The 22,900-nt window shown below is 55.4% G+C and overlaps 1 protein-coding gene and 1 long non-coding RNA gene across 10 annotated transcripts in view; one reads left to right on the forward strand and one right to left on the reverse strand.

The window, feature by feature from the left end:
* The window catches only part of LOC125612376, a 13,000-nt gene extending 8,584 nt beyond the window's left edge, over window positions 1–4,416 (reverse strand). For 2 of the 9 annotated variants that reach the window (XR_007342738.1, XR_007342734.1), the window contains exons 1-2: window positions 3,023–4,415; window positions 449–2,696 (exon numbers count right to left, since the gene is read on the reverse strand). This is a non-coding gene — a long non-coding RNA (uncharacterized LOC125612376). Of the gene's footprint in view, window positions 1–448; window positions 2,697–3,022 lie in introns of all 9 variants that reach the window. The other 7 variants (XR_007342742.1, XR_007342736.1, XR_007342741.1 and 4 more) reach the window with 6 other exon arrangements.
* Window positions 1–22,900, forward strand: part of Caln1 (calneuron 1) — a 237,332-nt gene that overhangs the window by 138,752 nt on the left and 75,680 nt on the right. The gene's annotated exons all lie outside the window — the stretch shown is intronic.

The following is a 22,900-nucleotide window of genomic DNA, read 5'->3' on the forward strand; positions in this document are numbered from 1 at the left end:
CCGGCTCCCTCCCTTCTCCTCCCCCCTCCTCCTTCCTCCTCCCTCCTCCTCCTCCCAGGCCACTCTGTGTTGGGGTTTCCATATCCTCCATCTGGTTCTGTTTCCAGGCTCTGGTCTGACCACCGTGCTGCCCTGTGACTCCCAGGCCCTGTGGCAGGTGGGGCAGCCCCTGTAGGCCCCTCCCAGCTCCAGCTCCAGAAAGGACAGCCGACTTATTTCCCAGAGCTTTGCTGCCACCACAGTCTCCCCTGTGCCTTCCAAGAGCTCCCATTTGCCCACCTCTGTGGTGGCCGCACCTCTGCCCTGAGGCTGGTCTCAGGGCGCGCTGCCTGTCCTGCTTATTGACCGGCAGGGCTTTCTGGCTCCTGACCCCTTCCATGACCTTTGTCAACTTGTGGCTCGGTGCTGCGCCTGCCTCTTGTTGATCTGTTCTGACTTAGTGTCCTACCTCTGGTGACTCGGTGTCCTGGGCAGCAGCAAAGGTAGGGAGAAGGTTCCAGCCGAAGTCGGCCTAGATGGCCGGAGACACAGCCAATCATGGCATCCCCAGGAGAGAGAGGCCTCCCGCATGTCCCCAGTGGAAGACCTGGCAGTGAGGGAAGGGGCAGAGAAGCCCAGAGAGCAAGGACGGCAGCCGCGTGGCCACGTAAACCTGTGGCCGATACCCGGCACTGGCTTAGCCAGTGTCCCTGGGGTTGGTCAGCACCATCCTGATGATGTCCCTAATACAAGAGTCAAATTAATCCTCTACACAGATCTCAGATACTTCTCCAGTGCTGGTGGTCAGATGTGGGTTGAATGTGTCCCTGAGGGCTCAAGTATCAGGAAGTCCATCCCTTGGCAGTGCAGGGAGGTGGTGGACCCTTAATGAGTGGGGCCTGGGGGGGAAGTGTCCTTAACTCCTGAGGCCCTGTCCTTGGGTAGAGTTAAGGTGATTTCTCTGGGACCCCAGAGTTAGTTTTCTCCAGACAGTGTCCTAAAGGAATGACCTCCCACCCCGGCTCCCTCCCTGGGGATGGGTTCCTCCCTCTCTCTGGCTTCCTCTCTGGGTGGGTCCCTCTCTGGGGAGGGGTCCCTCCCTCTCCCACCTCTCCCGGTGCTCCCCATCTATACCACCTGCTGTGGCCCTCACAGGGGCCAAACCATTGGGCCACCCACTCTTGGGCTCCCCCAAACCGTAAGCTAACAACTCCCTTTTCTTTCTTCCTGGGGGGCCTGCCTCAGGCCCTCTGTGGGGAGAGGCAGAGGAACACACCCTCACACTTGATTTCTGCTCTTTTGCACTGGGACCCTACAGAGCTCTCACTGAATCTCCCTTTGGATTACTGTTTATTCCTGGGTGAGTGGGTCCTAAGCCACAGCACCCTTGGACCCTGACCAAGCCTTTAACTCTTCTGGGCTGGATTCCCAGGATTTCCTCAGCCTTCTCCTTCACAGGGTCCAGAAATGCCCCTGGGGTCACACTCTGCGGGCTCTCTGCTCTCCTGCGGCCCAGGCCGAGCCCCGCGCCCTCCCGGGGCGTTTTGCCTGAATTCCCTTCTCTAGTGAGGCAGCCATGGTGCTTTTTAAATTCTTTGCAAGAAACGGTTCCTTTGAGTGATTTTTTTATACTTAATAACTTATAGGCTTTTCTTAGGTTAGCTAAAGATTAATCTGCTTTTTAAATCTTCTGGTTTGGTTATCATCCCACTATTTTTAGACCATTTTATTAATGCTTTCTCTTTCACAGTTCTATTTTCTACCTTTCTGTGTATTTTCACCTGGATTTTCTTGATAAGCAGCCTATAGCTGGATTTTAAGATATCCAACCCAACAGGCTTTGTCTTAGAATAGATGAGGTGAAGTTTAACCCGCATCCCCCTCTGTGTGGGGGCTGCAGACACTGGAGACGCACCTGTACTCTCCTCATGTTGTGTGTCCGGTTTCCACTGGGTGGATGCTCTTATCCACTGAACAGATGAGCTGTCCCCAGACCCTTTCTCTTTCTGGGGTTGCAAGCTATAAATCACGTTTCTGTTGAATACACTTGTTTTAACTCTTCTGTGCAGTTCAGAATCCTTCAGCGTGTCTGTGACCACCAGCAGCCACCCTTGTGTTCTTGGGTACTGGTGTCCAGAGTCTTGGTGACCCTGACAGGACCAGGGGTGCAGTGAGATGGCCGGGCAGCTGGGCCAGGGCCTGCTGGAGCTTCACCTGCTTCCTTTGGCCTCCCTCCTGCCGGCTCTGTGTCCCCCACAGGGGTGGAGAGAACTGTGTGGCCTTCTCTGTGTGTGGGGACCCTGAGCCTGTTCGGCCCGCCCTCCCCCAGGGCAGCTCCACAGGGATGCCCGGGAGGGTGACCTCAGCACCTGGGATGTCCATGGAGGGTGACCTCAGCACCAGGGATGCCCGTGGAGGGTGACCTCAGCACCTGGAGTATCCATGGAGGGTGACCTCAGCACCAGGGATGCCCGTGGAGGGTGACCCCCGCTGAGGCCCTGCCTTGTGAGGGTGTATTAGTGGCTCAGGTCCCCGAGACTCAGGCCAGTCTCAGCCGTGCAGAGGAAACGCTGATCGCTGGGCGCTTCTTTGGCAGTAGCTCACGCAGATGTTTGCTGGCTCCGGCTCAGGAGCTGGTGGCATGAGGACATGAGGACGGTGGTGTGGCTTTTCCTTGCTTTGCTTTGGCAGCACTGTGGCAACGTGTGTCCCACCACCTGTGGGGCGGACAGGTCAGGCTGAATGCCACGTGCCAGCCGTCTGACTGTCGAGTCTGGGGAGGAAGCAGGGGTCCCACCCCTGGGGGTCGTCCTTATCAAGCTCACGTGCGTTCAGATGGGTCAAGTGCCCGTCCAGTCCCGGTTCTCCTGCCCTCTGGGGATCGACTCGGCCCTTCCCACAGCCCTCCCTCCTCTGCACAGAACCTCCTGCGGGAGGCTGTGGAGGCAGCCCTCACCCAGGGACGGAGGCCTCTGCTGCCTCTGGGAGAACTACAGAGCCCATCCCTGAACAGTGGGTGGCCCAAACCACCCTCATAACTTACCTGACCTGGAAAAATGGCCTTCCCTCTAGTCCTCAGTCCGCCTGCTCAGGGACTTTGTGGTGTCCATGACCCTGTCCTCACATTCCTCAGTGGTTTACCCTGCAAAGCACTTTTGTTCTTAACTGAAAACATCAACCAAACAAAGTCAGAGGCTGACCCAGGCCCAGTTACCAGGAAAAAGCAGGAGTTTGTCCTGAGGACGCTCTGACTCCATGGTGCGGTTGGGAATGATCTCCATGAGCCTGGAGTCCGGGGCAATTAGGCTGCACTCGCAGGGGACCCTTCCTGTGTCCGCAGCAGGTGCCACAGAGAGGGCAACGGAGCAAGAGGGTAAGAGTCAGCATGGCAGAGGGCCAGGCCCGGAACCTTTCGGAATACACGGGTGCCTCAGAGGCCCAGGGGAGACGTTGGCTGTGGATCCCGACAGGAGAACTGGTGAGGGTGGCGAATGGGAGCAGGGACGCTCCGGTCGAAGCTGGCGTTGGATTTAGACTTCATTCTTTTTAACTCTGAGAGCAGAGATGCCACCAACCAGAACAGCCAGTGTCCCATTGACGCACAGGAGGCAAGGCAGGAAGCCGTCTGCATCCTTCCTCGAGTGCCTTGTCCTCGGCCTCCCTCTGGGCAGCTGATCCTGGTCAACGTGGCTCAGGCTGGGGTGAGCCTTGTGGAACAGACAGAGCCACCCTGGGTCTCACTCCCCGGGGGACAGAGCTGGGGTGGGTTTGCTCAGAGGCTGGCACCTGTGTGCCCAGGCACCTTCCTTTCTGCTGGGGACTCGAGCCCGGGTGCGTTGGATCTGGTAGAAGCCACAGCTGGTGGGGTGGCTTTGGCAGCCAGGGGAGGCCCGCTGTGGCTCCAGCTCCAGGACAGGGCCCTCCTCCCAGACAGAAGGTTAATGATCAGCGAGCAGGCTGCACAGGAACATCCGTCCCACCTGCTGAGTCGCTGCCCAGTGCAGCCCTGTGGGCCTCCAGCCCAGTGCTGGCCTGAGCAATCGCTGCCACCGTCCAGCGGGGGCGGGTGCCCAGCCCGAGCAGAGCTTTGGACCAGGTTGTGACCGTCCCTTCTCCCACAGCTCCAGGACACTCCTTCCAGCTGAGAGCAGGCTGGGGAGGAGGACCATCTGCTCTGTCCACAGCTCAACAGCTGTCCCCGCACGTGCCTGCCCCTCTATTCTCAGGCCCCCAGGTCACAGAGAACCACAAAGACCTGTCCCACCCACTGTTCCATCTAGAGCCGCTCGGGACAGAGGGTCAGTTAGCACTGTAGCAGAACAATCTCCCAGGGCTGTGGGAGCCAGGGAGACCTGACCACATGCTCTGTCCCCAGGGGAGTGAGACCCAGGGTGGCTCTGTCTGTTCCACAAGGCTCACCCCAGCCTGAGCCACGTTGACCAGGATCAGCTTCCTATTCGCTGTGTCTTTCACAGAACCACATGGATTCAGACCCCGTAAGCCAGGCCAGCCTGGGCTGGTTAGGAACGTGGCATGATTCAGGCATTTTCAAGAAGTGGGGTCTGAGCACATGGTCCCCCCGTTCTCGCGTGTCTAAGGTAATTGGAACTAACTGCTACTTTTGCAAAGTGTTTTTAAATGGAAGCTCTGAGACACATGGGTAATTAGCATCCTTTTATACCCTCAATTAAGCTGCCAAAGTCCCTTGCAGTTTTCTTTTTCCTGGAGTTACTTAAACATAGCTGTGTAATTCTGTTTACCCTATTTGTTTGCCCAGCCAGCTCTTTTTTTTTTCCCCAGTGATAATGAAGATGAAGTCTTGGGCCCTCGTCGCATGAAATTATCATAAATTTTAACTTTGCCAAAATTCTTAATGAGAATGTGTAGTTTGTAAATGCAGCTCTGGTTTCAAAGGCCCACGTCTCCAGCAAGCAGGGGACACACTATTCCTGTTGTAACTGTGTAGTGGGTGCCGTGGACATTGGCTCACGGCCCTGGGTCCGTTGCTGCCTTATCTGTTGTTTCTATGTCGTCAGCAATGAAAGTCAGGAACACTGGAAGCAGGGCTCTGTTTTTAGGAGATGCACTGGCCAAGCGCTTTTTGTGAAGTATACCGAGCACCTTCTTGTGCTGGGTGCTCAGAGACCATCGATTGGAATACGTCAGCCTCTGCTCACCGGCTGGGGGTGGGGTGGGGGATTTGCAGAAGCCTCTCCTGACTTGCTGGACAACCCCTGGGGCTCAGTGCGGTGGTCCTGACCCTCTGTCCCCTTTTCCCCTTTCTACCATGTGACTGCTATGAGCTGCAGAATCAGGGGAACAAACAGAGGTCTGAAGAGATGGCTCTGTGCACACAGGTCTGCCCATCAGCTGAGCCTGCCGGTGCTTGGCTGCTGGACAGGGATCAAATCTGGGAAGCTAAACACCCATCGATCACTGCCAGGCACCCATGCAGGCGAGGCACCAGGTCAGAGCCGCATGGTCGTCCACAGAGAGGAGCATTCAGACCCAATGGCTCCCTAAGTGGGAATCACTGCTCTCGTCCTGCAAACCCTCTTGGTGAGGTCCCTCAGCTTTGCCTGACATGGTCACTCGTGGCAGAATACTCTTGGAGAAGTGGACGCACCTTTGCCGAATCATCGCACTTTACGGCTCCTCTTCTGGGTGTGTGCAAGAGCTGGAGTCTTTCCTCACAGATGAAAACAGAAGAGAAGGTAAAATTGTTCTCTTTCGGGTATAAACTAAAACAAAAAGATAAATCAGACTCGTGATAACTTGACATCTTTGTGGCAGAACAACATTCTAGTCAGCTGTGCGGTTTCTTCTCTAAGCATCAAAACGAACAACTCAACACCTGTGGGCGTCCAGAGCCAGTGAACGTCAGCTTTAAGCTCTGGGCCTGAGGACCCCTGGGCTGCGGGTTTTGAAGGATATGAAAATCCAAGCACATCCAGGTCCAGATGTCTGGAGGCCTTGGGTGTCCTTTGTTGGGTCCATTTGTGACATTGAACCGTTTCCCTGCTTTTCACTTGGGTTGAAGGTGGACTGACTGAATTCTCAGGACAGCCATCCTGCACTCTACGTGGAGATGACGATACCACCCTGCTCCTTGGGTTTGCCAAGAGGGTCCAGGGAGACAATGTGTGTGAACTCTCTGGTTTGGTACTTAGCACATAGTAGGTGCCCAGGAAATATTCACTGGTTTTGAGTTGTCCTCCTTTCCACTCTAAATTCCTAGGCCTGACTTAATGTTTAGAAATTACGGATGTCAATATGTGTTTCAGTCAGACTTTTTTGCTGCTATGACCAAAAGGCCTGACAAGAACAGTTTTAAGGAGAAAACTTCATTTGGGGGCTCACAGTTTCAGAGGTCTCAGTCCACAGACGGCCGACTCTGTAGCTCTGGGCTGGAGTGGAGGCAGAACTTCATGGCCGAAGGGCGTGAAGGAGGAGAGCAGCTGGGGACCTGGCACCAGGAAGCAGACAACGAGCTCCACAGGGACAAAGTGAATCACAGGACATGCCCCCAGGGAGCCACCTGCCCACGGTCACCACCTGGGGACTCCCTACCTAGGGATCCGCACACTCCTCACCGATCATTTACCCCAGCCCTCCTACCCGTCTCCCCCAGGAGCCCTGGGCGTCCCTCAGACCGAGGCAAACAATATTTTTGCTACAGAAGGTGTTCCTCGGGGTCGGGGAGGGTGCCAGCAGTCAGTGGGTCAGGCAGGTGCCTCCCAACGTCGTCAGTTGTCTCCTCTTCCCGGCCTGTTTGTTCGGTGCCTTCGAGCGGCCGCCCTGCCATCCTGCTTGCTGGTCTTTTCCTGTTGGGCAGTGCCCTGCGGCGGTGCTCAGCCGTCCATCAGTGTTGCTTTATCCCTTCCTCTGCTCACCTCCTAGTTTGACCGACGCCGTCGTCGGGGTCTTCCTCGCGTCTGCCGGGAACGCTGAGCCAAGCCACTCAGCCCAGGCACCTGGGCCTCCACGCAGCCTGAAGTGGGCTTTCGGTTTTGCAGGACCAGCCAACCACAGGCTCCTGGCGCTGATGGAAGTGGTTTTCCTATCGTGGGTCTAGCTGCTGGGTAGTAACTGGGCTTTGTCACACAGGAGGGCGCCCAGGTGGTGCTGGCTGGAGCCCTTCACAGATAGGAGCACTCCCTTTCTCTCTGGCAGTTGAGAAGGCCACGGGCTGACTGCCCAGGTGTTCAGGCCCAGGGGCAAGGTGGGCAATCACTGCACCTTCCATTCAGAGCGTCTGCTGCCTGCCCGCTCCTGGAGGGCACCCAAGGGCAGCTGCTGCACGAGAGCAGCGTGCGTTTTGCAAACACGAGGCCTTAAATCTCTAGTTGCAGTTTTCCATTTCATTTCTTAAGGGCCTGGTTCTAAGGTATGTGTCAGAGTGTCTCCCAGCTCTGGCCTCTGTCCCTAACATGCTGAGATTGGGACAAACCCATGGGTACAGAGGAAGATGGTGGCGGGGTTCAGGCGAACCAGCTCCTGTTGGGAGGGCACCTACTGCCTCCTCCTAGGGGTAAAGCACCCTCGAATCTTGGGATGAGAAGAAACCAACCGCGTGTCTGAATGAATCCGTATGTGAGACCCTTATCAAAGACCTCCGCACCACGTGCTCGATCATCACCTCCGCTGCCCCGAGCCCCGTCTGGCTGCAGTGGCGCTGTGTGTCCGGGCCGTGCTGCGTGGACACGCTCCTTGCACACAGGACTCAGGGATTCCACAGCAGCTGCACCCGCTGCCCATCCTGACCCAGGGAGAAGGCGGGATTAGCGTACTTCCCATCTACCCGACCCCACCAGGAGGTTAAGAGCTGACTAATAACCTCAGGAAAGTCATGGGTGCAGAGTCCACATGCCAACGGAGCAGCCCCTTCATATGTCAAGAACAGATTTGCTAAAACAGAGGTCGCTAAAGCTGTCCCTTCTAGAGCAGTGACGACAAGGGCAGGGGCAGTGACCCGGGCAGCCTGGTAGAGACCTGGAGACCAGGGAGACCAAAGGCAGGACAGAAACCTGGGACAAACCATGCAGCTGCAGCCACCCGACTTTGCCAGGGGCACCAGAAGGACAGCTCCCCAGGAGTGGTGCTGGGGGACCAGGGTCTGTGTGCAGGAGGATGAGGTTTGGCCCCCTCTCCACGCACAAGAATCAGCCCCAAATGGGTCACCGACAAATGCAAACCCTGAAGCCAAAGAGCCACAGCAAGAAAATCCCGGGAAAGGCTTCAGGACCCGGCAGAGGCCATGGAGTTTTGGAAACAAGAAACAGAAGCACAAATAAATAAAAGGATCATAACAAAAGGACGCTTTTGCACAGAAAAGGGAACCATCAGCACAGCGGAGAGGGAAGCCTCATTCTGAATGGGAGAAAGTGTCTGCAAACTGTCCCACCAGGGCTGGGATCCCTAATTTTCTCTGGCTGTGTATCCACTGGTAGGAACTCAGAAAGCTCAACTACAATGGAAAAATCAGTTTTGGGATGAGCAAATGATCTGAATAGACGCATCTTAAAAGAAGAAGAAATCTGGGGCATCAGGGAAATGGCAATCTAAGCCACAACGAGGTACCGCCTCAGCCCAGCCAGATGGCTGTGAAAAATAATGAGTAAGTCCATAGCAAGTGCCGGTGGACGGGGAGCAAAGGGGACTCTTGCACACCGTGAGTGGGAGCGTATGCCACAGTGCAGCCCTCACAGGGAACACTGTGCAGTCCCCCAGAAAACTGAGATTAGATCCACCCATGACCCCGCGATCACACCAGTGGCTGCACAGCCAGAGGAGGTGGAATGGGCACCTCAGATCCCTCCCACCAAGTTCATCGCCACGGCACTCGCAGCAGCTAAGATACGGGCTCAACATCAGGGCCCATCACAGATGGACGGATGAATGGGACGTGTGTGCACACGACGAATGCTCTTCGGCCATTACAAAGAATGACATTCTGTGGTTTGCAGCAACATCAATGGAGCTGGAGGACATTGTGTGATGTGAAACGAGCCAGTCACAGAACAGCACACGGTCCCCTCTCTTCTGTGGAGGCTAAAGAAGGTCCATCTCAAATTGCAAGAGAGTAGGATTGTCCCTGCTGGAAGGCTGGCCAGTGGGAAGGGGAGACAGAAGGTGGGTACCAGGCACCAAACATGGCCAGAGAGGAGGAACAAGTCCCAGTGTTGTATGGCATGGCAGGTGACAGTTGTTCACTGTGACTGTCACATTCTAGGGGGAAGGAGAGGCACTCCAGGGCTTTGAACATAATGGAAAGATAAGAGACGGAGATGCTAATTCCCTGATCTGATCGGCACCCATTGTGAGCCTATATTGAGATTCACTGTTTCTCATAAATAATGTACAATTGCCATGTTAATTAGAGCTTTTCCAATGTGCCCTTTGTACTCGTGCCGTTCTGTGAGTTTTGATAACTTATCTGCTCATGAAACCTCCACTGTGACAAAGACAAATACCTGCATCATCCCTCGAGTTCCCCGTGCCCCTCGGGAATTGGCACCCCCAGCCCCAGCCCCAGCCACCACTGCGCTGGTCCCTTCTTGTGGCTCTGCCTTCTCCCCGGTGCCCTGTGAGGAGAAGCAGGCGTGTGGCGCCCCTGGTCTGGCTGCTTCCCCCAGAGCCATGTCTGGGCTCCTCCCTGCAGTGGGTGGCTGGTGCACTGCTCCTCCTCGGAGCTCCCCAGGGCCTCTTGAGCCTGCACCCAGCTTCTCTCTAGTGAAGGTGTTTCAATTACTCCCAGGTTGGACTGGTGATGCAAAAAGGCACCGTGGACAGTTCAGGTGTGTGCATGGACACTAACCTCCATTTCTCTTGAGCAAACACTTGGGTGTGCGGGATTGCTGGACCGTATGTTTCACTTTATTAAAAAAAACAAAACTGCAAAGACGTTTTCCAAAGTGGCTGTGCCCTTCTCAACTCCCATGCACGCCACGTGAGCCATCCAGGTGCTGTGTCCTCGCCAGCACTTGTTATCCTCAACTTTTCATTTTCTTTTAAAATTTTTCTACTCTAATAGGTATGCAGTGGCATCCCATTGAGGTTGCTGTTTTTGGAATTTGCTTAGTATTCTTTAGCGATAGGCGTGTTCGTGTTTTATTGTACTGATTGCTTTCTGATTGAGTTTGAGATTTCTTTGTATGGTCTGGGGGAAAACTCTTTAATAATAAGAACCCACCACCCCTGGCCCCCCAGTTTCGAACCCTGGATGCCTGTGCTTAGATCTGTCCTCTGAGAGCTGAGGAGAGCCAAACCTGCACCTCACGGGAGAATACTTTGTCCCCAAGGTTGAGTCGGCGTCCGACGGGTGAGCTGCCCACAGCTTCTTGTGGCTCACTCTTCCCGCTTAGCTGGCCTCATCGGAGTTTGGGGGTCTTTTGTTGTTTGTTTTATTATTTTTTAAATCTTAGATAAGATGTGGAAAGGAAAGCTTTTCCCCAGGACACCCAAAGTAGAATTTTAAAGGTCATCGGGTAATGACCTGTTTCTGGTGGAATCTGAAATCTCCCCACCAGCCTCAGTCTCCGAGTCCCTAACCTCACTCACCAGTGCGGCAGGTTGAAGTAAAGAGGCATCGTTTCTGTGCATGCCCAGAGTGCCCGTCCAGACACTGGTGGCAAGCACAGAGGGCCCAAGAGGACCCAGGTTTTGCACGCGGTTCCCAGCGGGGAGTCGGTGTTGCTCCTGAGCTGTGCCTCGGGCCACCTGCTTCTCTGACGTTAGCGTTTGAGTGCAGGCAAGACTTCCGGGCTGTTCCTACAGCGAAGTTTCCTCAGGCGCGAACACTGAGCACACCTGGGTCCTAGCTAAGACGCTTTCGGGAGGCAGATTTCTACTAAGATCTAAATATCCGTCCATCCTTTTTTTTTTTTTCCCCTGGTACTGGGGACTGAACTCGGGGGCACTCGACTACTGAGCCACATCCCCAGCCCTGTATTTTATTTAGAGACAGCGGCGTCTCACTGAGTTGCTTAGGGCCTTGCTGAGGCTGGCTTTGAACTCGCGGTCCTCCTGCTTCAGCCTCCCGTGGCCCGGGAGTGCAGGCGTATCTGTCCTTTCAAGAGGGAACACAAGCTCCGTTTCCGAATGCCGGGTGTCCCGCTCACCACTCTAGACCCAGCTTCTGGCCCGTCCCTGGCCCTGGGGAGGAATGGACAGATGCTGTCTTTGAGGTGCCTTCAGGAGTCCAGCCACAGATACACGGGGCCGACATCCAGTCTTGGGATGATGACAGTGACCTTGATGACAATGTGACATTCATTTAAAACAGAAGGCCTTAATATCATGACATGTTGAGGTGTGGGGACAAGCACCTGGAAGGAGGGACAGTGGAGGAATGTAACTCAGAGGCTGAGCTTTCGGCTCACCAAGGAGTGGAAAGAAACCAGGACCAGGATGGGTGCTATCCCCGAGCCCTGGGCCTGGCTGGCACACTTGTGCTGATGGAGGGGGACGCAGTCCTGCTTCCTTTGCCCAAGGTCTCTGCTAGGCCCGTGCTCTCTGAAAGGCCTGGGCAGGTGAAAAGCCACACCCTGGGTTGTGCAGAGAGTCCTCAGTGCCAAGCATCTGCCCATCCGTGATACTGAACCCACCAGAAAAAGCCCTGCTCCTGTTCTGTGTGCTCTGGGGACTCCTGGGCAGTCAGGGGGACACTCTGAAGCTGTTGATAGACCTCACAGACAGGAGGGACAAGGCCCCGCCTACTCTCTTCTGACTGATGAGGCCACAGCCTCCGTGTGCGCTTGCTTCCAGTCAGGGCTTGGCCCCACAACTACCGGCCCCCCAAGGGCTTGATACTGCATGTCACCCGTCACCAGGAGCCAACTGGGGAGTTGGATGAACATCAGAGGCTGCAGTACTCCTGACCAGAAGGCACCAGGGTAGTGTCCATGGTGAGGTCCTGGCATCAGCCGGTGGCTGTAGGCGACGGGTCTGGCCTTCTGGTGGGGAAGGAGGGGCTCTGTGCGGGGCTTGGAGGGTAGGCAACGGGAGGCCGAGGGGAGGCTTTACCCAGGGTGGACCTTGCACTGTGGTCAGCTCCCAAGGTTGAGGGGGCTGTGTGTCCCATCCACTCTTGGGAAGCTCAGAACATCTGCATAGGTTAGGACTTTCCCAGGAGGGTGGGAGAGGGGCAGTCCAGCCCCCTCCTCCAGAGCCCGTGTGTCCCCGGTACTGACATGTAGGCAGGGCACCTGCCCGAAGGGCCGCTGAGCTGCTTGCCAGGTCTCTGTGGCATGGAAAAGGCATCGGAGCCCCTCGAGGTGGGGTGTGGGCCACACTGACAGCGAGCCCCCTTCACTGCGCCCTGCAGAACAGGTGGTGGGGCTGGACTGGCGCCCACCGAGGTGTGGGGCCCCTCTGTGTGTGGTCTCGCCCTGCGCCCAACCAATGGCCAGAGAAGAGTCTGCCTCAGTCCCAGGATCCCAGCCTCAGAAGCCACAGACTCTAAAACAGCAGCTCCGAAGCAAGGGGAGGGACTGGAGGGGCCCCCCCGCACGTCAGGGGAGATGTGTCACCTCCAGGAGAAGCCATCGGTGGCCTGTAGGGAGCCAACCCCATTTCGAGGTCACAGGGACTATGAATTCTTAACTGAGTTTTTAGGAAAGAGATAGCAGAGTGGTGGAAGGGAGGAGACTGGCCTAGAGCCAGGTAGGAGAGCCGCCGGGTAGGAGGCCTAAATTGGAAACAACCCAGAGAGCCATCAGAAACAGAGTGAAGAGATAAATCGTGGTGCATTCATGCTCTGAAATATTATATAGCAATGAAAAGGGGCAAACTACATCAGGGCCCCATGTACAGTGGCACAAACAGAAGTTGATGTAACCTTAGCAAACTCCAGTGTAGCCCACTGGATAAAATTCCTGCTCTGAAAATGAGAATGCGTCGGTGTTTTTTCTCCTTGTTTGAAAAGTCACCACCAGCCAAAAATGCAGAGTATCAAATAGCTTCATTTCTAACCCTGAAAATTGTATGCATATATCTGAGAGATGAAGTGACTTGTGGCTTGGAAGCTGAGAAAGGCCTCCTGGGTACTCGGGTCAGCCCAGGGTTGGACCGTGGAGGTCGTGAAGGTCGGAGCCGTCTTTCTGGGGTTTGAATTTTTGGAGTGTGAAATATTTCAGCATTAAGTTTCCGAGTACAAAAAGGATGTCCTTGCTTTGTTTTCTAAACCTTCTCGCTTCCCTTTGGATGCTCCTGTGCCATATTTCTTCATGTTTTTACCTTTCCAGAGCCAATAATGATAGATTCTTACAGTCAAGAAAAATATTAGGTCTAACCACGAATCCAAGAGGCACGGTCCCTCCCACCTCCTCTCAACCTTACAGAGAGAGGTAAATCAAAATTCTTTCACAGAAAATGAAAGAGAATCGTCTGTCAGAGCCGGGAGCGGCTGCCAGGCCCCGTTTCCAGACCACGGCCTTCGCCGGATGAAAACAAGATGATTAATTTCAGAGTCTCTCTCGGTGTCTCATTTCACTCCTGCTGTTCTCCACCGATTCAGAAAGCTCCTTGAAGGGTGATGAAGGGCCCGACTGTCACAAATGCAGGCACGCCCCTGGCCGGCTGTGTGTCCCTCGCCCAGTGTCACTGGGGTAGCGTTTCAGGCTCAGAGACTGCGGCCCTGCCCACGCTGCCCGCTCTGCCCACGCTGCCTGCCGTCTCTCCCTCGCTCCAGGCCCTGCCCAGGCACGCAGGGCCCACCACCCCGCCCATCGCCAAAGGCGTTCTGTCCTGCCTCCTCTGAGTTGTCCTCTCAGGTCTTTTGGCCACAGTGAGGAACGTGGACTAAGGCGCGGCGCGTGTCTTCCTAAGATCTCCGTGGCCCTCGGGGTCCCTCACGTTCTCCTTTCTACCCTGGGCCACATGTGCTCCACCAGCTCCTCCTGCCTCCACTGCTGAGGCCCCGACAACCCAAGAGCCCGGGCTCCTCTCCTCCCAGGCACCTTCCGTAGCTTTCATTAGGAGGTGGCCGTGTCCCCTCACTGAAAGGGGAGCCCATCAGCGGGTCAGGACACCTGTATCGCGGTCGCCTCAGCTAATGGAAGGAGTCACAGCCCATCTTCCAACCACCCTCACAGACTTTATCAGAAGTGAGAAGTGCCCCCAGGTGCCAGCACCATTTCTGTCCTTGTCATCTTAATGAGGAAGGTCCCAGGTGTCCCAGGCCCTACCTCCTTGTGCCCAGGGAGGATGCCCAAACCTCTCCTTGCAGCCAACAGACGGCCTTGCCGAGGGCCATACAGGTCAAGGTCCGGGGAGGGGCCGTGGACAGGCTTTCAGAGCCTCGATTCCCACGCGGACATCGTGTAGTGACACCACCCCTCGGCCCGGGCAGGCGGCAACACCATGGGAGCAGCAGACCAGCCAGGTCTGGGCCTGCATGAGATCCAGCAGCAGGAAAGAGGGGGGATGTGTGCCATAGCCTCTGCTCTGTGCTGTTTCCTCTGGTGCCACACGGGGTGACGGTCCTCTCTTGGGGTGCAGTGCAGATTAACTGCAGAGAGCCCCAAGCCGCGTCTGGCCATCCCAGTAGATATTGCTCATCTTCATCGCCATCACGTTGCTCCTGGTACCTGCAAGAGCCCCGCCCCTGCACACCTGGCCGTTGTTGTCACATTGTCACGGTGCCCTGTTCAACCCGAGCCTTGCAGAGCAGGGAGAAAATGGGGAGCTGACCCTGGCTGCCCGCTGAGAGCATTGGAACAGGATTTAACTAGTGATCAAAGCCTGACTCACACAAAGACTTCTCCCCGTCTGTCAGAATTCTTTGGTCCTTTGACAACTGTCTCGGGACAATCTGACAGAAGTCAGAAGGCTTCAGGAATGTCAGGTGGTAGAGGATGGGGGCTGCTCAGGTCACCCTGGTAAGCTGGGACGGGACCTGTGGGTCCCATGGGGTCTCCCCAGAGGGACGGGGGTGCGTCCAGGGTGCAGAGCCACAGGCTCCCGTTCCTCTTCCGCCTCGTTTCCCTGTGGATGTGAGAGTCGTGGCTCCCAGCAGGGGAGACCCTCGCAGATGATCAGGCTTCCTTAGCACCTGCGCCCAGGGCTTTGGTTTCCAGGCGGGCTCAGGGCGAGCACAGAGCAGGAAGCTGCTGGCTCTCCCGGTTGTCATCTGTTTGGTGTTAGTGCGGCCGTGACACTGGAGAGGCCGCATCAGAGTCCTCACCGAGATCCTGCAGGAGCTGAGGGCCTTGTCCCTGCTTCTCTCTCGTTATCAGAAGTGAACTCTTCTCCCGAGCATGGAGCGGGGCTCTCTGTCACATTCCACGTGAATTAAAAAGAACGTGTGTGGGGACAGAGAGCAGCGCTCTTGCCGTCCTCCCCAGGTAACTGAACTGGTGTCTGCTGAGAGCTCCTGTGCACCAGGCGGATTCCAGGCACAGGCTGTGAGGACAGGGAGGGGACACATGCCGTGGCTTAGCACTGCCACCGTGGGGTTAGCAAGGCCACAGGTGGGGACAGCGGCTGCTTGGGAATGGCAGGCCAGGCCGGCTCCTTGGGGGAGAGGGTGCTGCTGGGACAGGAGCCGTGGGGGCGCTATGTGGGGGTCCACGGGAATGGAATCCGTATGCAGGACCTGCCAGCGTCTGGTACACGGGCCGGTGGATGAGGCCAGGTCCCCGAAGCAAGAAAGCTGATCTGACGGGAGCATTGTGAGCCTGTGGACAGTGGGGAGGTGGACGGCAGGCAGTGCAGTCGGGTGGCCTGGGCTAGGAGTCTGGGCATGAGTGTCCCTGTGGATGGGGGCGTCCCCTGCTGCTCGGGCAGTCAGAGCTCACTTGGTGGCTCTGTGGATTGGAGGTTCTGGGGGCAAGTGAAGGTCTGGACTCGACTCTTCCAGGTTGGAGGTCAGCCTGGTGGGAGCTGAGGTGGGCCTGAGAGGCAGGAGGGTGTGGGGAGGAGCAGCCCAGTTGGGGGTGTGCTTGCAAGTCCCTAAGGAGACCCTGGTGACTATAGGATGTGGGGGAGGGGCATTGGGGAAAGGAGAGGAATCCAAGGTGACATCTAGGTTTTTAGCAGGAATTAGTCTGTAATATCAAGGAAATCACGTTGGGGGGGGGGGTGGTGGCACCTGGACACCTGGATCTTGCTCTCCACCCTCTACATAGCCAGTGTGACCCTGGACGAGCCCCTTGTCCTTGTTTTTTTTATCTGTCACATGATGGAGTCGGGCATGTCACGTCCAAATTCCCCTCCCACCCTGCCTGGGTCACCTGTGGGGTGGCAGATGAGCAGATCTCCCTGTGGGGCTTGCTTTCCAGGTGACCAGGGAGGCCTCTGTCCTCTGACTGTCTGTGGTATTTATGGCCTGTCCTTCAGTCCAAGCCGCTGTCATAATGACACTCGTGGGCATGACAGCTCCCCGGTCTACCGCCGCTCCCCGCCAGACAGGAGCAATGCGGAGACGCAGCATTTGGAAGGCCTGTGTACTCGGCTTTCATTTGCCACCAGAGCCACCTAGAGACCTTGCCCCTGATCAAGCAGGATGGCATCTGAGCAGAAGGAACAGCAAGGGACCCAGCACCTGCCCCCCCACCCAGAGCACAGTCCTGTGAGAGGACCGTGACATTCATAGTGTCCCTAGACCTGCTGCTGACCCTGTGTTGTGCCAGCTCAGTGGCTCCTTCCTGGCCTGCATTCCCCGCCCTGTAGGGGTCGGGAATATCCCCACCTGAACACAGCCGGGGTGCCAGCTCCCCAGTGGGAGTAGCCCCGCTGGCTCTGCCAGCAGCCCAGCCTTCCTGAGGGGCCAGCTGCAAAAGGGCCTCGGTGCTGTGCTCCGTCCGCCCCCCTCGGCCTATCCTCTGAGGTCTTTTTGCTTGAGGACTTGATTCAGCCATGTGCCTTGCGTGCAGGAGGCTGCGCTGGGGACTCCATGCACTAAAGACGCTCCCTTGGCTCCACTTATGGTGGCGGGAGGTCCAAGCGGCTTGACACGCTGCTGTGGTGAGGGTCCAGGCTGTGTCACAGCCTGGCGGGGAAGCATCCGGAGAACTGGCCTCGTGCAGAAGGGCCAAGCATGTGGGTGGCCTCCCTCTGTGACAACCTGCCCTCTTGAGGAATCACTCAGTCCACGAGACCAGCACTGACCCTGCCCAAGGGCAGTGCCCACGACCTCCTCACCTGGCACTAGGGGCACCAGGGGCTGGCTCTGGAGGTCCCAGTGCCCCCGCCCCACCATGGGGGGCTGAGCTATCAGTACACAGCCCCCTTAGCTCTGCTCGGCTTTGATGAGGAGCCCCCTGCCCCTCTCTCCTCCTTGCACACTGGCCCACGGAGGAGGGCAGAATTCTGTGGGTGTCCAGTGTGTTTCCCTGGCAGGGGGCTGCCCACCCCAGACCCAGGGATGGTGGGCACAGGGGTGCTCAGGTGGGTTCTAGAGGCTGCCCCTGTCCCTGGAGAAGGCCCGCTGGGTCTGTCTGCATCTGGTCTTGAACAAGTGACGTTTCTGCAGGATTGGGTCATGAACTAAAGACGCATGGGTCATGGGCACCAAGAGCTGTAGCAGAGCGAACCGTGATGGGCAGGCCGTTCACACCTGGCCGTGTTCCTGATCTGACAGCAGCATGAGGACCGTGGGACCAGGCACCCCAGTTCACATGGAGGTTTCTATTTTAGAACCCCACTTCTCTCCCCTTCCCCTTTCTCTACTCTTTTACTTTCCCTTCCATGTTCATGGGGTTCCCCACCTTTCCCCACCCTTTTTCTCTCTGTATGGAGAATTTTTTGAAGAAAAAAAACATCTCTGGTCCAAGATTCTTCGTTTTGAAGTCCAAATACATTTTCAGAAATCCCACAGCCGACCTCAGCAGGCAGAGTGTGTTGAGGGTCTTGGGGGTAAATTCCTTGTGTGATTCTTAGGTCAGCGTCACGACTGAACCTCCTCCTGTGGCTTAACGGTGGCTTTCTGATAAGCTTGCTTTCAGTCGTGATATGGTCATGTTGGCAGAGGTAATGTACGTAAAGCCACCGGCAGAGAACTGGTGCCCAGGACGCTGGGCAGGGGCCGCTCCTGCTGAAGCTGGGAAGGCCAAGCTGCCCTGCCCCCCAGGTGCGCTGGGTTTGGTGTGGGTTGGGATCCCCTGGGCCTGGACTGCACGCACATGCTCAAGACAGGTGTGCGCAGAGGTGTTGGTGTCAAAGGTGGCTGGAGCCCCGGGTTCAGGCTCCCCCCACCATCACGGCTGTTTTCATTTGAGTTGGATTTTATTGTTCAAGGTCTTTGGAAACAGAAATAGAAATGTAAAGGGACCCTGACTCCCGCCTTTGGAGGAGATTTTTCTTGTGAGGTTGCTCAGCTAATTAAAAGGCAACGAGCCATTTCCCTGGAGTCTGCTAGCTCTGAAGATGCCCTGGAGCCTGGGCTGCTAACTCACCTCCAGGGCTGGCAGGAGGCTTCTGCCAGGGGCGGCCCCCGGGCAGGCAGCCTCCACCCTGCCCGTCCCAGGAGGCTGCCCGGCTCCTTGCCTCCGCTCTGAACTCTGGGTCTGTGCTGCTGGTTTCCACCCCACCGTCCCCTGCCTCCTGTCCTCTGCGTTGACTCAGCTGGGTTTCAGGGCGGTCACCTCCAGAAGGACGTCCTGTGGTCCCCTGTCTCCACCTCTTCCATGGATGCTGGGCGGCAGGTGCCACATGGCTTCTGCATGAGCACTGTTCAGAGATCGGCGAGGGGAGCAGTCGTCTGTGGATACGGCAGATCCTCCACTTGGGGCTGACCCAGTAGTTAATTCATCATTAGTAATTCACTAACTGAACAGAAGTAAGTTTTTAAAAGAACCTAATCAGACACAATGGGCAGATGATGGCGTGAATTTACTCAGCAGGACCATCTAAGGCAATCTCTGCCCTGGAGCACTGAGAGCCTGCTGGGAGATGGCAGAGGTCCGCCCTCTGACCTGTCCCCACTTTGCTCTGTTGGCTTTGGTCTTCGGCTTTGACCCGGGGCATCTGGGGTTCAGAACGTGGAGGAGGTCCTCCCAGTCTGTGCAGCTCCCACCCTGGCTGCCAGCCACGCGGGACCCTGTCGATGGACTGCACTGTTCTTCCCTGGATCCTCGCTGTCCGTTTCCATCCTCCCGTGCCCACTCAGCGAGGTTTAGTACGCGTGCTTGAGCAGAGCTACTATGGCTGACGCTGATCCAGGGTTCCAGGGCCCCTTCCAAGCCGTCCTGCGTAGGTGTCTCCTTTCATCCTCCCAGTAGCTCTATGGTGACCTTCTTCGGTCACTCCCATTTAACAGGTGAGGAGACTGAGGCGTGGTAGATCAAATGTCCATTTGGTACCTGAGAGTGAGGACTCAGGAACCCTCTGCAGAGGACCTGAACCACTCCACGGCACTGTACGGGTTGGGTGACAATCTTTGGGACTCTGCAGTCAGAGTCACTCCTGTGGATGTGTCCAGAGACCCACACCAGACCTCATGTCCATCAAAACACAGGTGCACTGACAATATGGTGCCAGCTCCCCTGCAGGGTGTGTGTCTGAGGTCTCCCTGAAACATAAACGGACTCCATGTTCAGACCCAGGGCCATTCCTGAGATACCGCATTAGGAATATGCAAATATTCCAGAATCTGGAATCCAGAACAGACCTCTGATTCCAGGCATTTTGGGCCAGGAGGGCCTGTGCCTCCTTTATCTCCTAAGACCTTTGGCTAAGAGCGTCTTTAGTCACCGTGGCCAGGTCTTCTTTCCCCGTGACACCCACTTGGTTTGCCCTGTGGACACGCTCACTCGCAGCCCTTTCAGTCCCATCACTCTCTCTGGGGCCGTTGGCGGGAGGGGGCCCGACTGCTGGTTGTACAGCACAGATGACCCATCGTGGATTTCTGCAGTGGCCAGGCCAGCCTCCAGCACCGGTGTGGAAGTCCTTCCCCTGCACTCAATCTGCATTCACCTGGCGTTCCGATCCCGCCCACCTGCAGTGTCCAGTGCTGTCCTCGGCTGCATTTTTTGATTCACTCGTGAAACCCGCCCTCTTGGGCAGTCGGTGGGCCTGCCCTCCTGCTGTCTGTCCCTGACACTTGCCCACTTATCGACTCCTGAGGCTGCTGCTGGCTTGGTCCCTTCTGTGATGCTGCAGCCAGGCCTGGTGTGGGTGACCTATAAAGAGAAGAGCTCAGTTGGGCTCACGACTCTAGTGGCCTGGGAAGTCCATCACCTGGTGTCACCATGGGGCTGTTTCACAACACAGCCGAGAAGAGAAAGGGAATGGCCACAAGGACAGGGCAGGAGGGCGGGAGGCCCGTGATGGGAGGCCAAGCTCACTCTCTATGGGAAATGGCCTCGAGCCAGAGGACCTGACCCACCCCTGAGAGAAGGTGACCTGGTTACCTCCACGGCCCCCCCCCTCAGCACCCCACCCTGGGGAGCACACTTCCTGCGCACGAACCTCGGGCATGGGACACACCACATCTAACCCAGCACCGTCTGGACATCACCCATCACGTGCCGTCGTGGAGAGTCCAGCTCTGCCTCCCGCTTTCCGCAGCTCGGCGACTTCGCCTGTGGCATCCTCCGTGAATGGAAACTCCCAACATCCATGTGATAATTAAATCCACTGATGTTGGTTTGCTCTTGACATTTGCCCTCTGGAGGTGTGAGAAGCAGCGTCCTCCACTGTAGGATGCAGTGTGATTTGTGTGCGACTGACCCTGTGACGCTGAGTGACAGCAACAGAACAGCAGCCTGAAGATGTCAGAGAGTGACCGAGAAAAACCCCAGAGCCGTGCTCCAGACACTGAGAGGACAGTGGTGCATTGAAGGCGGCCTCGGAGCTTCCAGAACATTTCACTCCAGGGAGTCTGCGCACAGAGGCGGAGGAGGGAGCACGGCCACTGAGACCGTGGCATTCACTGCTGTGAGATTAACACTGGGCCCGATGGCCAGGGGGGAAGTGCGCACTTGCAGGCCTTTCTCCTGGAAGAGAGCACTCGACGTCCACCCCAGACGTCCGTCAGCCACACCTGTAAGTCAGGACGCCTGCTCAGGGCCCCGTGTTTCTAGGTGCTAAGGGAATTTAAAGAAGCAAGAAGACATTTTGGTTAGTCTCACAGCTCTGGGGAGACAGAAGTGGAGCTGGGGACAAGCGCAGAGGTTGATCCTGGTGAATGTTTGTTGCTAGCAGACCTGAATGTCGAGGCCCTAGGAGGGGTGGGCATTCGAAGGAAAGAAAGGCTGCAGATAAGCATGAAATGAGCGTTTGGTGGGACTAAGACATCAGCTCCGCTCCGTCAGCCCCACAGAAGACAAGCTCTGTGAAGCGGAACCCACTCCCCGAGCCGAAAGCCGGGTCGAGAGACTAAAACAAATAACAAGGATGGAGCAGGAAGCAGACCCCACAGTGGACGAGGACCGAGTTATCAGACGCGGGCTTCAAAGTAACAACGATCAGTATGTCCAGGAAAATCAATGAAAAAAAAATAGAAAAATGTACTCCAGGCCTGAGATCTTCCTTTAAAAGACAGATTCAAGTTGACGTCCTGAAAATGAAAAATAGGATCACTGAAATAAATAATGCAGTAGGTTTAACAGTGAGTCAGACGCCGCAGAGGACAGGATAAATGGATTGGAAGAAAACCCAGCAAATAGATTAAAACAAGAGAAAAATGATGGGAAACACAGAAGGACCTAGTTAGAAAAAAAAATCTATGACCTGTAACTTGGAGAACCAAGACTTGGCAAGAGTGAGCAGAGCAGGATCTGAAGAAGTATTGACTGAAAACTCTGTGAAACTTAATCGCAGCACCTGCAAGAAAATCACACCAAGTCCATCATGTAAGACGGATGAAAACCAGAGACCCGGAATATGTATGTACAGGCAGTGTATGAATATGTATGACAATACGTAACTACATATATACACACATATACATACATACATATATACATACATATATACATATATGTATTGTTTTAAGACAAAACCAGAGACAAGGAGACACATTCGATGTGAAGAACTCACAGTGACCAGCAGCTGACTTTGCCGTGGAGAATGGTAGACATCACTTATTCTTGGACTATTTAAAGCACTCAAGGGAAAACGGTGCCATTATAAAAATCAATACCCATAAAAAATATTCTTCAGAAATGAAGGTAAAATAAAGACATTTTCAGCCAAACAACAGCAGAGTTGGTTGCTAGCAGACCTGAATTAAAAGAAACACTGGAGAGAGATTTTGGGGCAGGTGAAAAATGCCCCCAGATGCAAATGTCATTCAGAGACCTAAGAAGAGTCGGATGGGGTGGGCCAGTGGCCAGGCACCCTGGAGAGTGAATGGCGGAAGCATCTGATGGCCTAATGCGGGGCTTAACCTGAGTGTGCCAACACTGAACAGGAAGAGGGAAGGAAGGCCCTTGGTCGGGTGAGTGTTATGAAGGCTCAGAGTCCTCCAGGAGAACAGGGTGCCTCGTTCAGGATGTAATTAATGACGCATGTTTAAGCCCAGATATATCAGTGACGACGCCAGCTTAAATGGACTAAGTATTTTGTTCTAGTATATAGATTTTGCAAGTAAAAAATTTTAAATACAACAATATGTTGCTTACAAAAGATATGCATTAAATGTAAAGATGCAGAAACATTATAAAATGCACATTTAGATATCCAACAGAGACATGGACTAAAAGAAAATTGGTGTAAATATAACCGTATCAAAGTGGCGTTTAAGGCAGGTGGCACTGCTAGAGATGAGAAGGGTAACTGAGGAGAAGGGTTGCAATCTTGAGCCCACGTGCACCGAATAGCAGGGTTTCAAAATGCGTAAAATAAAACAGGATTCAGTCTAAAGGAGAAATAAGCCAATCCACAGTCACATTTCTAAACATTAGCTCATTTTCCAGTAACAAGTAGAATAAGCAGGCAAATGAGAACATGAGGGTTTTGAGCATCCTGAGACACAAGT

Source organism: Marmota marmota, unplaced genomic scaffold (genome assembly GCF_001458135.2).
Source record: "Marmota marmota marmota unplaced genomic scaffold, marMar, whole genome shotgun sequence".
NCBI classification, from domain to species: domain Eukaryota; kingdom Metazoa; phylum Chordata; class Mammalia; order Rodentia; family Sciuridae; genus Marmota; species Marmota marmota.